Below are 12,591 nucleotides of genomic sequence, written 5' to 3'. Positions count from 1 at the left end.
TTATGAACTCACCAACATTTCACATGTTGACGTTTTTCAAAATACTTGTATTCTCAGGGAACCAGTGAATCAAAGGAAAATGTACTCAGTGATGGCTTGCAGTTTACTTATTAGTGAATCGAACAATTTATTTTTGGGAATGTAATGTTTAAACAACGTACTTCATGTAAACTTTATTGGTTGTACTATATTAATGCATGGTGACGAATGTTGTTACGTTTCATATATATTCAATGTTATGGTATTCAATTGAGTCACGACAGCTCCCGAACGTTTCCGCCGTCTGGTTCGGGGGTGTGACAAACACTTTGCAATGTCCAACACCTTAGACATCTACAACCAACTACATGACAGTCTTGATTCATATCTACTTTCGACATATAATCCCGACTGTGGAGAATTTGAATAATATGATATACCATAACATAATTATTCTGGAAGTCAAAACATGCAAATTGAAATGATAGTAAATGATTGAAAAAAGATAGCAACACTTTACTCATAAATAAACACAACTTTTATTCATCATCAAATGTCAATTAGAATTTACACATTACAAAGCTATCAAACTACTAAAACTAATATCTTCCTTCAGCCATATGCGCCTCGCATGCTGGAGATGCTTAACCCTACCCCGTCCCTTCGTGAGGGGATCTACTGGGTTCTCATCCGATGATACCCTCTTTACCACGATGAGTCCTTCTTCTATTCGATGTCTGATGAAATGATATTTTCTGTCAATGTGTCTGGATCTGCCATGATCTCTTGGTTCCTTGGCTAAGGCAACCACACTATTGCTGTCACAGAAAATCTCCATAGGCTCCTTTATAGTTGGTACAACTCCAAGGTCTCCGATGAAGTTCTTTAGCCATATGGCCTCCTTTGCTGCCTCACTTGCCGCTATATACTCTGATTCGCAAGTTGAATCAGCCACTGTCTCCTGCTTGGAACTTTTCCAAGTTATTACTCATTCGTTTACGCATTCGCAAGTTGAATCAGCCACTGCCTCACTAGCATCACTATACCCTACTACTCTCAAGTCATCACTCCCACCGAGGGTAAGGAACCAGTCCTTAGTCCTCTGCAGGTACTTGAGAGTGTTCTTTACCGTAGTCCAGTGATCCTTGCCAGGATTCCCCTGATATCTGCTGACCATGATCAGTGCAAAGGCCACATCAGGATGAGTACAAGTCATAGAATACATGATCGATCCTACAACGGAAGCATACGGAACTCGACTCATCTTTTCTATCTCAGAGTCTGTACTCGGGCTCTAACTCTTACTCAGTCTGGCGTTACTTTGGATCGGTAACTTACCTTTTCTTGGAGTTCTGCATGTTGAATCTTTTCAACACTTTATCCACATATGTGCTCTAACTAAGTCCAATTAGTCTTTTACTCCGGTCTCTTAAAATCCTTATCCCTAGGATATAGGCAGCTTCTCCAAGGTTCTTCATAGCGAAACACTTCCGAAGCCAGGACTTTACTTCCTGCAATGTTGGGATGTCATTTCCTATGAGTATTATGTCATCCACATACAATACCAAAAAGCTGACTATACTCCCACTAGCCTTGACATATACACAAGATTCATACTCACTCCTCTAAAAGCCAAACTCTTTGACCTTCTCAACGAAGCAAAGATTCCATTTGCGAGGTGCTTGCTTTAATCCATAGATGGATTTCTCAAGCTTACACACTCTATTAGGGTACTCTGTACTGACAAAACCCTCTGCCTGACTCATGTAAACATCCTCAGCCAACTTTCCATTAAGGAAATCGGTTTTGACATCCATTTGCCATATTTCATAATCATGAAATGCAACAATGGCTAACATAACCCTAATAGACTTAATCTTTTCTACTGGTGAAAAGGTCTCATCATAATCAACTCGCAGAGTTTGAGAAACGCCATTTGCAACCAGTCGCGCCTTATAAGTGTGTACATTACCATCCATGTCGGTCTTCTTCTTGAAGATCCATTTGCACTTGACTGTTTTGTGACCTGGTACATTGTCAACCAAGTTCCAAAGTTGATTGTCATACATGGATTGTATCTTGATGTCCATAGGCTCTTCCCATTTGGTAGCCTTAGGGCCTGCCATGGCTTCCGTGTAGCTATTAGGTTCATCCAGACTCACCAGTATGCTATCACTGATAAGTGTATCACCTTCCCTAGTAATATGGAAACCATAGTAATGCTCATGTGCATTCCTAACTCTCGTGGAACGCCTCAGAAGTACATAATCTTCAACCGGATCAACAGGAGTTTCCTCCTCAGGTTGATTGCTAGGGTTTGAGGTTCCTTCAACACTTGAATCTTGAATTTCTTCAAGGTCAATTTTCCTCCCACTGTTTCCTTGGCTCATGAACTGTCTCTCACAAAAGACTCCTCTCCTTGCTACAAAGACCACATTATCACTAGGTCTGTAGAAGTGGTAACCAAAGGATCTCTATGGGTAGCTGATGAAAATACACCTCTCACTTCGAGGTTCGAGCGTATCGTGAGACTCGCGCCTCACGAAAGCCTCGCAACCCCAAATCTTGACGTGGTCTAGATTGGGAACTTTTCCGGTCCACATCTCATGAGGTGCTTTGGCAACCTTCTTTGTAGGGACTAGATTAAGAATATGGGCGGCAGTCTCTAAGGCATACCCCCAGAATGAGATTGGTAGCGAAGCTCGACTCATCATGGAACGAACCATATCCAAAAAGGTTCGATTGCGCCTGTTAGCCACACAATTAAGTTGTGGTGTCCTGGGAGGTGTCAATTGTGAGATAATCCCACATTCGTTAAGATAGTCAAGGAACTCTATACTAAGATAGTCACCACCTCGATCGGATCGAAGCATCTTAATGTTCCTGCCCAACTGATTCTCCACTTCCTGTTTGAACTCTTTGAATCTTTCAAAGGTCTCTGACTTATGCTTGATTAAGTATACATATCTATATCTTCTATAATCATCAGTAAAAGTCACATAGAAGCAGTTAGCATCTCTTGTGGCGGTTTTGAAGGTTCCACTACGAGGTCCAACAAACCCTCACCCCTAGCACAAGAACCAGTGAAGGGTGACTTTGTCATTTTCCCAAGCAAACAAGATTCACAACTATCATCTGAATTTAGTTCAAACGACTCCAAGACTCCATCCTTTTGGAGTTGGCCTATGCGTTTCTTGCTTACATGTCCAAGACGACAATGCCATAATGATGCTTTATCCAAACTAGTGGAAGAATCGATACACAATACATTATTTCCTAGGTTATAAAAAACCGACACAATTTCATACACACCATCACAAGGTAATGCTTTAAAATAAAAAAACATTATTAAAGAAAGCATTAATACCACCACTATCATTATCAAATGAAAAGGTAAAACCTTGTTTGTATAAACCTTGAAAGGAAATAATATTTCTCGCCATTTCAAACGAGTCACAACACTTATTCAAATCTAATACTAATTCAATACTTAGCAACAAAGAATAAACTCCAATCTTGGTGACAGGTGAAGCTTTCCTATTCCCCATGATCAAGTTTATCTTCCCATGCTCCACATTCTCACTTATTCTTAGTCCCTACAAATCAGTACATATGTGAATACCACATCCTGTATCAAGGACCCAAGAATTAGAATAGGGTGAATTATTAGACAATATAGTGTATGTACCTGCATGGTTGGGTTTCATTTTCCTATCCTTAACATCTTGCTAGTACTGTGGGCAATTTCGCTTCCAGTGCAACTTTTCATGGCAATAGAAGCATTCAGCCTCTTTAGGGTGAACAGAAGGAGTGACGAAACCTTTCTTGGTTCCACTTGAAGAGGAGCCATCAAGGGTCTTCCACTTGGTGCCCTTCAAATGGCTCTTCCTCTTCTTTCCTTTGCCTTGCCCGATTGCCAAGACAGGGGCCGCGGTAGGAGTAGGAGTGGTAACAACCGATTTACTCTTAAGACCACTTTCCAAGGTCTTCAAGAGTCCTTGAAGTTTGCTAAGTGTAACTTCCTCCTTGTTCATGTGGTATGTTATACGGAATTGATCATAACATGAAGGTAAGGAGTGATGGGTTCACCAACTCCTATGGGAAGTTCACATTCAGTTTTAACAAATGGTCCACATACCTTTGCATTTTCTGCATGTGGCCCGTGATGGGTTCACCATCCTTCATGCGGGTTGTTATCATGGAGGAGATGATTTCATATCGCTCTTGACGAGCACTCTAATGGTAGCGGTCCATCAAATCCTAGTGCATCGCAAAAGGATAGTAGTCCTCATAGGACTTTTGGAGCTCGACTGTCATAGTGTCCAACATGATACATGCCAGTTTGGTAGCATCTCTTTCATGTGCCTGATATTCAGCGATCTCCTCAGGAGTAGCAGACAACTCAAGTTCCTTAAGCTCCTTGTCAAGGACATATTCCTTGTCCTCATACCGAGTGACTGTCCTGTTGTTCCTGATCCAATCCATAAAGTTGGATCCATCAAAGATGACTCTCCCACAAAGGTTCATGAGAGAGGAGCCGGTAGGGTTTGAGCCAGAAGCAGCATTGTTGGAAGACATCTAAAAAGAAGAAAGACAAGTTTAGATTAGATATAAAGATAGTCCTTAATAAAACACCCAAATGTAATATTAAGGCTAGGACCCAACACAATATTTTATAACTTAGAAGAGGGATGTTGTAATCCAAGCTATAAAATATTTGAAGGTAGGTAATGACGATTCACCAATTTCCACCATGAAAAATGAAATAAATTATTAGGTTTTTTTATTGTTTTTGAAACTCCTAGATTCTTTGAGATTCATTGAACTTTTCAATGGCATGTTTCAATCTCGAGTGTGCCCTTCAGGTTTTGTGACTGGGATGCCGAGGATCACAAAACAAGGTGTGAAGTAACCATGCAAATTACTTGGTACCCTTAATCTTTATCACTCAATCGATGTGCCGATTAACCACACGCGCTCCACCGACCTATGATAAACCTTAAACCACCCTTTGCCTATCTTGTTAAGTCCAGGTTAGTGTGCCGGTTAACCACACACTCTCCACTAACGACTTAATCAAAGTGCAAAGTGTAATTTCATGGGTTAGCACCTTATTCACATTTTCCTAAAGTAACTAAGATTGGGAATTTAAAAAAACATTTAGTTACTTAATTCATCATAATTTTAAAGTAGATTTAAAGTCCTTGTCTTACCTGTTTGGCTAACGACCTTCCACCGATCAAGGAAGTAGTGGGTGAGAGTGGACACCCATTAAGCTGCCATTTTATAGGCGGCAACCTTATACCCCCCCTTATAGACCGACTTCGTGAATGAGGCCTACTAACGGTAACACGACTTGTTCTTATACATATATAATAATTATTAAACTTATAATATTATAAAGTATAAGGGTTGAATTTTAACTTTTAAAATTCTAGGGGTTGGAACTAAAGTTTTTAAAGTGACTTTACATGTTACAAAACTTGAGGGCAAATTTTGTAACTTTCAAAACTTTTCATCTTTCATAACTTATGAGTTAATGATTTAATAAAATGAGAGACTTTTCATTTTATGTAACCTATGTGTTTCTTTAATGGACTTTAAAAGTACGACTTTTGATAATCCATAACTTGAGGACAAATTACGAATTCCATTAAAACACATAATGATCAAGAATTAAACTAACAAGCAAGTTACAAATAATTCCTATGATCTTCTAAACTCATAGGTTTATGAACATGCATATCAACAATTTCAAGAATCATAAGTTAACCATATAAAACTTGAAATTTTGGTAATAGCTATTGAAAATGGATTAGCATAACCATTACACCATCTAAAACGAGTTTTATAAAACCAAAACAAATTAGGGTAATGTTTCTAGTCCATTTCCAGTAGCAAAACTCGAAAATCTGCATTCTGGGGCTCCTACTTGTCAAGTGCACGAACCTACTCGACGAGTAGGTTGAATTTACTCATGGACTTGTCGAGTCCCCCCAAGGATTCGGCGAGTTCATGCTACAGAATGCAGAAAACTTGAGTTTTTTTTCAACAATTTGCATCAAGTATCAAATAAACAAGCCTTGTCTCTGATACCACTGAAGGGTTTTGAGCATTCTAACACTCATATGGTGTACCTGCAACCTTAGAAACCTTGGATCTATGTTTTACTATGATACATGCAAAAAAAAATTTCCAAGGTTCTTTACCTAACTAGCATGGCATGTGGAACTTTAAAACATAATAAGCTAGTAGAGTTACATACCTTTTAGTAGTGGTTGATTGCTTGGAGTTTGAGAGCCTAGCACCAATAATGTGGATGCCTCAAATGGAAGTCATAGATCACCATAAACCTTGGAAACTTGAGAGAATAGTAGAACTGTTCTTGAAATAGGCCCTCTTAGTTCTCACACAAAACTAGTGCAATTTCAAGTGCCAAGGACTCCTTTATATAGTGTGGTGGATTAGGGTTACATCCATGTAAACCCTAATACCCATGACCTTTCATTTCCATGAGATCCATGGGTTAAATCTCCATGGATTATCTATGGACTTACCATGAAAGCCTAGCCCATTCTAAATAAGCATTAGCCCACACTATATAAATACAAGAGTCCATATTTAATTAGTCACACTTTTGATCACTAAATTAATTTTAGATCAATACTAATTAAATAATATGATTTCTTATTAATATATTAGAACTTATAATATATATATTAATAAATCATAACTTATACTATTCTCAAAAGTTTATCTATATAAATTGTTCGGTTGAAGTGCAACCCAAATGGACCATGCCGGGTCGGGTCAAGTACATCTCAAATATAGTTATGGACTTAGACACCTTATCCAACAAGGGGGACATGGAGAAGACCGCATTCCAGACTTGTTATGGACATTACGAGTTCGTGGTGATGCCGCTTGGGCTCACCAATGCGCCAACTATATTTATGTACCTGATGAATCGGATATGCAGATCAATGCTTGATCGCTCGGTCATTGTGTTTATAGATGACATATTGGTGTATTCCAAGACTAGAGAGCAGCACGAAGAGCATCGTAGGGAGCTATTAGGAGTCTTAAGGCGAGAACGACTTTATGCTAAGTTCTCGAAGTGCGAGTATTGGTTACGAGAGGTTCAATTCCTTGGACATCTTGTTAACCAGGAGGGGATTATGGTCGACCAGACCAAGATTGAGGCCGTAATGCAGTGGGAGATTCTAAAATCTCCTTCAGATATCAGGAGCTTCTTGGGATTGGTAGGGTACTACCGAAGATTCATACAAAATTTCTCCAAGATTGCAGTACCCCTCACTCATCTGACGAGGAGGGGGGTGGATTTCCGGTGGGGCCCTGAGCAACAGAGGGCATTTGAGACCCTCAAAAAACGACTTTGAGAGGCTCCAGTCTTGACTCTCCCAGAGGGAGTTTAGGAATTTGTAGTATTCGGTGATGCATCCATCATGGGACTGAGAGCAGTCCTCATGCAGAGAGGACGAGTGATAGCCTACGCGCCGCGGCAGTTGAAGCCGCATGAGACGAGATATCCCACACACGAGTTGGAGTTGGGAGCGGTAGTATTTGCTTTAAGATTTGGAGACATTATCTCTACGGGGTTCGCTGTATCATATACACGGACCACAAGAGTCTAAGGCACATCATGGATCAGCCAAACCTAAACATGAGACAGTGCAGGTGGCTTGACGTAGTCAAGGATTATGACTGCGAGATCCTTTACCATCTTGGTAAAGCGAATGTGATTGCGGAAGCCCTGAGCCGCAAGTCAGCTGGATCTTCTGCTCCAGCTGCATGTATGAGGATATTTGTGGATTCTTTACTCATGAGCTTGATTAGGGAAGCTCAGGCTAAGGGTATGCGACTGGAGAACTGGAAGACTGAGAGGATCAGGGGCGAGAACACCCGATTTGTGCAGGATAGCCAGGGATTTTTGACCTGTCGCGGTTGGGTCTGGGTTCCGACGTTTGGTGGGGTCAGACATATTTTTCTGGAGGAGGCTCATAAGTCTCGCTTATCTATTCACCCGAGGGCCACTAAGATATACCAGGATTTGCGATTGAGTTACTGGTGGCCATGCATGAAGAGGGAGATCGCAGGGTATGTTGAGAGGTGCTTGACTTGCCGGATGGTCAAGGCCGAGCATCAGAGGCCACATGGCCAGCTTCAGCCTATGGAGATTTCCATGTGGAAATGGGAGCATATCACGATGGATTTCATCACCAAGCTACCGAGGACGGCTAGAGGCTTCGACGCTATTTGGGTAATCGTGAATCGATTAACCAAGAGCGCCCATTTTCTAGCGATACGGGAGAGTTCGTCGGCCGAGAAGTTGGACGACATATATATCCGCGAGATTGTTGCTCGCCACGGGGTAGCGGTTTCTATTGTTCAGATCGTGATGTTCGATTTACCTCCCATTTCTGGAAGAAGTTCCACGAGGAACTGGGCACGCGACTGCATTTCAGTACAACCTATCATCCGCAGAAAGACAACCAGAGTGAGCGGACCATACAGACTCTCGACGATATGTTGAGAGCCTGCATCATTGGCTCCGGTGGGAGCTGGGACTCCTACCTACCCCTTTTAGAGTTCTCCTACAACAAAACCCTTCATTCCAGTGGTGGTGCTCCACATATGAGCTGTTGTATGGACGGAGATGTCGCACCCCGGTTTGTTGGGGTGAGATTGTTCACAGGGTGATGGGACGGACCGAGGTAGTTCTGCAGATTACTGAGAGGATTCGGCAGATCAGGAAGCACCTGCAGACCGCTCAGAGTCGGCAAAAGTGTGTTACGCCAACCCGCACCGATCTGAGTTGGAGTTTCAGGTTGGTGACATGGTACTACTGAAGGTCTCACCCTGGAAGGCGTGTGATTCGCTTCAGAAAGAAGGGGAAGCTAGGTCCTCGATACATTGGACCCTTTAGGGTTATTGCCAGGTTGGCAAGGTGGCGTATAGACTGGATCTTCCGGAGGAGCTCAGTTAGATGAGGAGGTAGTGGTGTCATTAGATGACATTTAGGTCGATGAGATGCAGGAGCATTACCCATACTTGTTTGCTGTAACAGACTTCTAGGACGAAGTCTAGTCCAAGTGGGGGAGAATTGTAACACTCCGACTCCCATGTATAGATTTTAAAGTTTTTGTATTCATTATTAGAGACCTACTTGATGAGTTGGCTGCCCCAACTCGTCATGTAGAGACGGATATGGCCACATGTTTTATGGAACGTACTCGACGAGTTGGAGGACCCCAACTCGACGAGTAGGGGTTGTGCATGAAAACCCTAATTTTTAGGGTTTGCACCCTATTTAAAGGACCTTAAGTCCTTTCCCCCTGACCGCCATGCCACTTTTCATGTCCAGAGAGGAACCATAATCGATCTAACCCTATTTTGAGTGTGTGTGTGAGGTCAAAAGTGTGTGTTTGGTGCATTTCTTGAAGAGGCTTGAAGATTTAGAGGCTCGGAACGAGAAGAAGCTTGTAGATCTAATATCTACATCATGTTGGCATCCAGTTGAAGGTAAAAAGTCTTTACCTTGGCTTTCCATTTCTTAGATCCCTTCTTACGTTAGTATATGGTCATTTCTAGTGCAAAATGGAGTTACTTTCGGGTTTGAGCTTGTCACAAGGACATGGTTTGCTTGGTTTTGACCCAAATATCATGGTCCTTGGGATTTGGACGTCCCAAATGGGTTAACACTTCAGATCTAGGGTCTTGAGGGGTTTTCATGGCATAAAGGTGCTAACTTTATGGCCATGGAAGTCCCATGCAACCTTTAGACCATCATTTTGATCTTGTAAGCTCCAAATGACCATGCATGTGTGATTAAAGTTTAAGACTTTACGTGATCTTTTGGTCCCTAGAGTCCAGATCTATGACCTCATGGTCTATCTTGTAGTTTTAGTGGTCTTTGGATGAAGACTTTGACCTTTTTGGGTTAGGGTTTGAGCTTAATCCCATTATTAAGGGTATTAATGGGTAGAGTTGGAAACTTTACCCTCCTAGAGGCATTTCTAGGCTAGATCTGGTGTATAGGGTGTAGATCTGAAGAATAATGGCTTAATGCATTAAGAAGGATTAACAGACTAAAGTACTTGATGAGTTCATAAAGGAACTCGACGAGTTGATTAGAAGTGTCCCGATTTTGTTGTAAAGGACAAACTCTGCAAGTTGGGGGAAAACTAGATGAGTCAACCCGAGAAATCGTGATTCTGTGAGTTATGAAAACTCACCGAGTTGGAAGATACCTCGACGAGTTGGATCGCAATAACATGATTCTGTGATTCATGAAAACTCAGCGAGTTAAAGGGAAAACTCAACGAGTTGGGTCAACTCGGAGCGTTGAATTTGACTTTGACTTGGACCAAAGCTGACCCTTAAGGGGTTATGGGTATGAAGGGGAATTAAGGAAATCTTTTATGTGTAGGGGATTGAGTTGGGTTGATGTTCGGAGTCGGGGACTGTTCAACTACTTCTAGTGTTCGAGGTGAGTTACCTTCTCGGTATTAGTGGGTCGAAGGCACCAGTGTCGGCCCATTACTAGTTGTTTTCAGTAGAGATGATTGTCTTTGTGATAATTGTCTAGTATGCCACTATTTGTTGAGATTTATGTGCTTGTAAGCTATGTTATTACGTGGTAGTGGTAAGGGTGAAGTAGACCCCGTAACCGGTCGAAAGAGAACGAGGGGGTAGGCCAACACCCTGATATGTTAGGCAGTATCTGATTTATGTGCATATATGCTAGGATATTATATGGTAGTGGTAGGGGTAAAATAGACGCTGTAACCGGTTGAAAGAGACCGAAGGAGTATGCCAACACCCAGATATGCTAGGTAGTTACCGGTTGAAAGAGACCAAAAGGGTAGGCCAGCACCCTGATATGCTAGGCAGTTACCGGTTGAAAGAGATCGAAGGGGTATGCCAACACCCGAATATGCTAGGCAATATGTTTATTTGTATGGTATGTGGTATGATGGGGGAACTCATAAAGTTTCGTGCTTATATTTTTCAGTTTTGGTTTCAGGTACTTCTACTTCGAAAGGAAAGAAGCCGGCATGATCGCAACGCATCACACTATGATTTTTCGCACACGAGATCTTTGGGAGTTATACTCTGATGATGTTTTCTTATGACATGTTTCAGATATTAATTTTGACTATGACATGTGATGACACTATGGATGTTTTTAGACTATTGGCTTTTATAATTACGTAATTAAAAATAAAATTTTTGGTCATGATTTTTGGGATGTTACAATATCTTACCCTTATAACCGGTTGGTCTAAGTTACGTTTAGCTAGTTTCGACGTTTTTTGCAGTTCTGACAGAATACTGGTCATCTTCTCCGGCGAGTCTCCGACCAATATGATTTTTCCAGCGAGTTCTCCGACCACCTCTTCAAAACCGTAAACCACCCCCTTTAGAACTCCTCTTTTTTCAATATTCATTCTCATTTATTGATTTATTTAGATATTATCTTTTCCCAATTTAATATTCATCCGCTTCAAGTTATTTGGTTGTTCATCAAACTCTATTTCACACACATATATCACTGAATATGTTCCTCACCTTTGAATCTGTATAATATCTAACTTGGTTCGACGATTGAGTTTGCTGATTGGTTCCAGATTGTTGTGCTCGTCGAGTGAAATATCTTTTGGTTGAATCACATTTATATCAATGATTTTAGGGCTTTCTCAATATCCGTGTTCTTTATACACACTCACTGCTGGAATGGGAGGATGTTGGTTCTTCTCTCGTTTTTCTATGATGTATAATTAAAGCGAGATTTTGATTGGAGTGGTTTCGATTCAATTGAGTTTTGTTGTTTTTGCTGGATTCGAAAGAAGATGAAGATAGATTAAATGATAAAGTTGTTTCGATCGATGGTATGGTTTTTGATTTCAAGTGGTGATTGACAGCTAATTGGGTCGATTTGAAGGATGGTGACGATGAACTGAGTCTCGATGATATATGTGGTTGATTGTTGTTTGTTGAATTCGATGAACAATGAATAAAATAGTAAAATCCGATGAAGTGAAGAAAAATACAAATTAAGACAAATTGTATATATGAATAATGGTTTTATAATGTTATGGTAAATTGACGCTGTTTGTGTGAAGAATCGATGTACAGAAGAATATGTTGAAATGAATGGAGCTCTACAAAGCCCAACCGAAGAAGATGACCTAAGAGTTCTGGGAGATGATAAATTTGTAGGAAACCTTCAATAGCACGTTGTAATGGTATTTTGTGCACAAGATAACAAAATTAATGAGCAAATATAGACAAAAAAATTAATAATTAAATATGTATAAAACGAAAAATACCCTGCATTTTTAAGTCATTTTCCGTTGGTTTAAATATGAATTAATGTTGATTCATTCTATATGTCCAATTTGCAACTCTTACAATGAGACATTATTGCCCATGACTTCTTCCTTTTGGTGTCAAATTGCTCATTGGTGGAATATCGTTATTCCTTTTTTTTTTTTTTTTTGGTTTACGGTTTCAAAGCCTGTGACTCTAAATACGGTTAAAAGAAAGTGCTTGGATGCGATCAATAGTCATAGCTTTTTGTCTCCTTTG

The sequence above is a fragment of the Lactuca serriola genome, chromosome 5, assembly GCF_051521515.1.
Source record: "Lactuca serriola cultivar US96UC23 chromosome 5, Lser_US96UC23_V15, whole genome shotgun sequence".
In the NCBI taxonomy this organism is placed as follows: Eukaryota; Viridiplantae; Streptophyta; class Magnoliopsida; order Asterales; family Asteraceae; genus Lactuca; species Lactuca serriola.
This window is presented reverse-complemented; position numbering follows the sequence as displayed.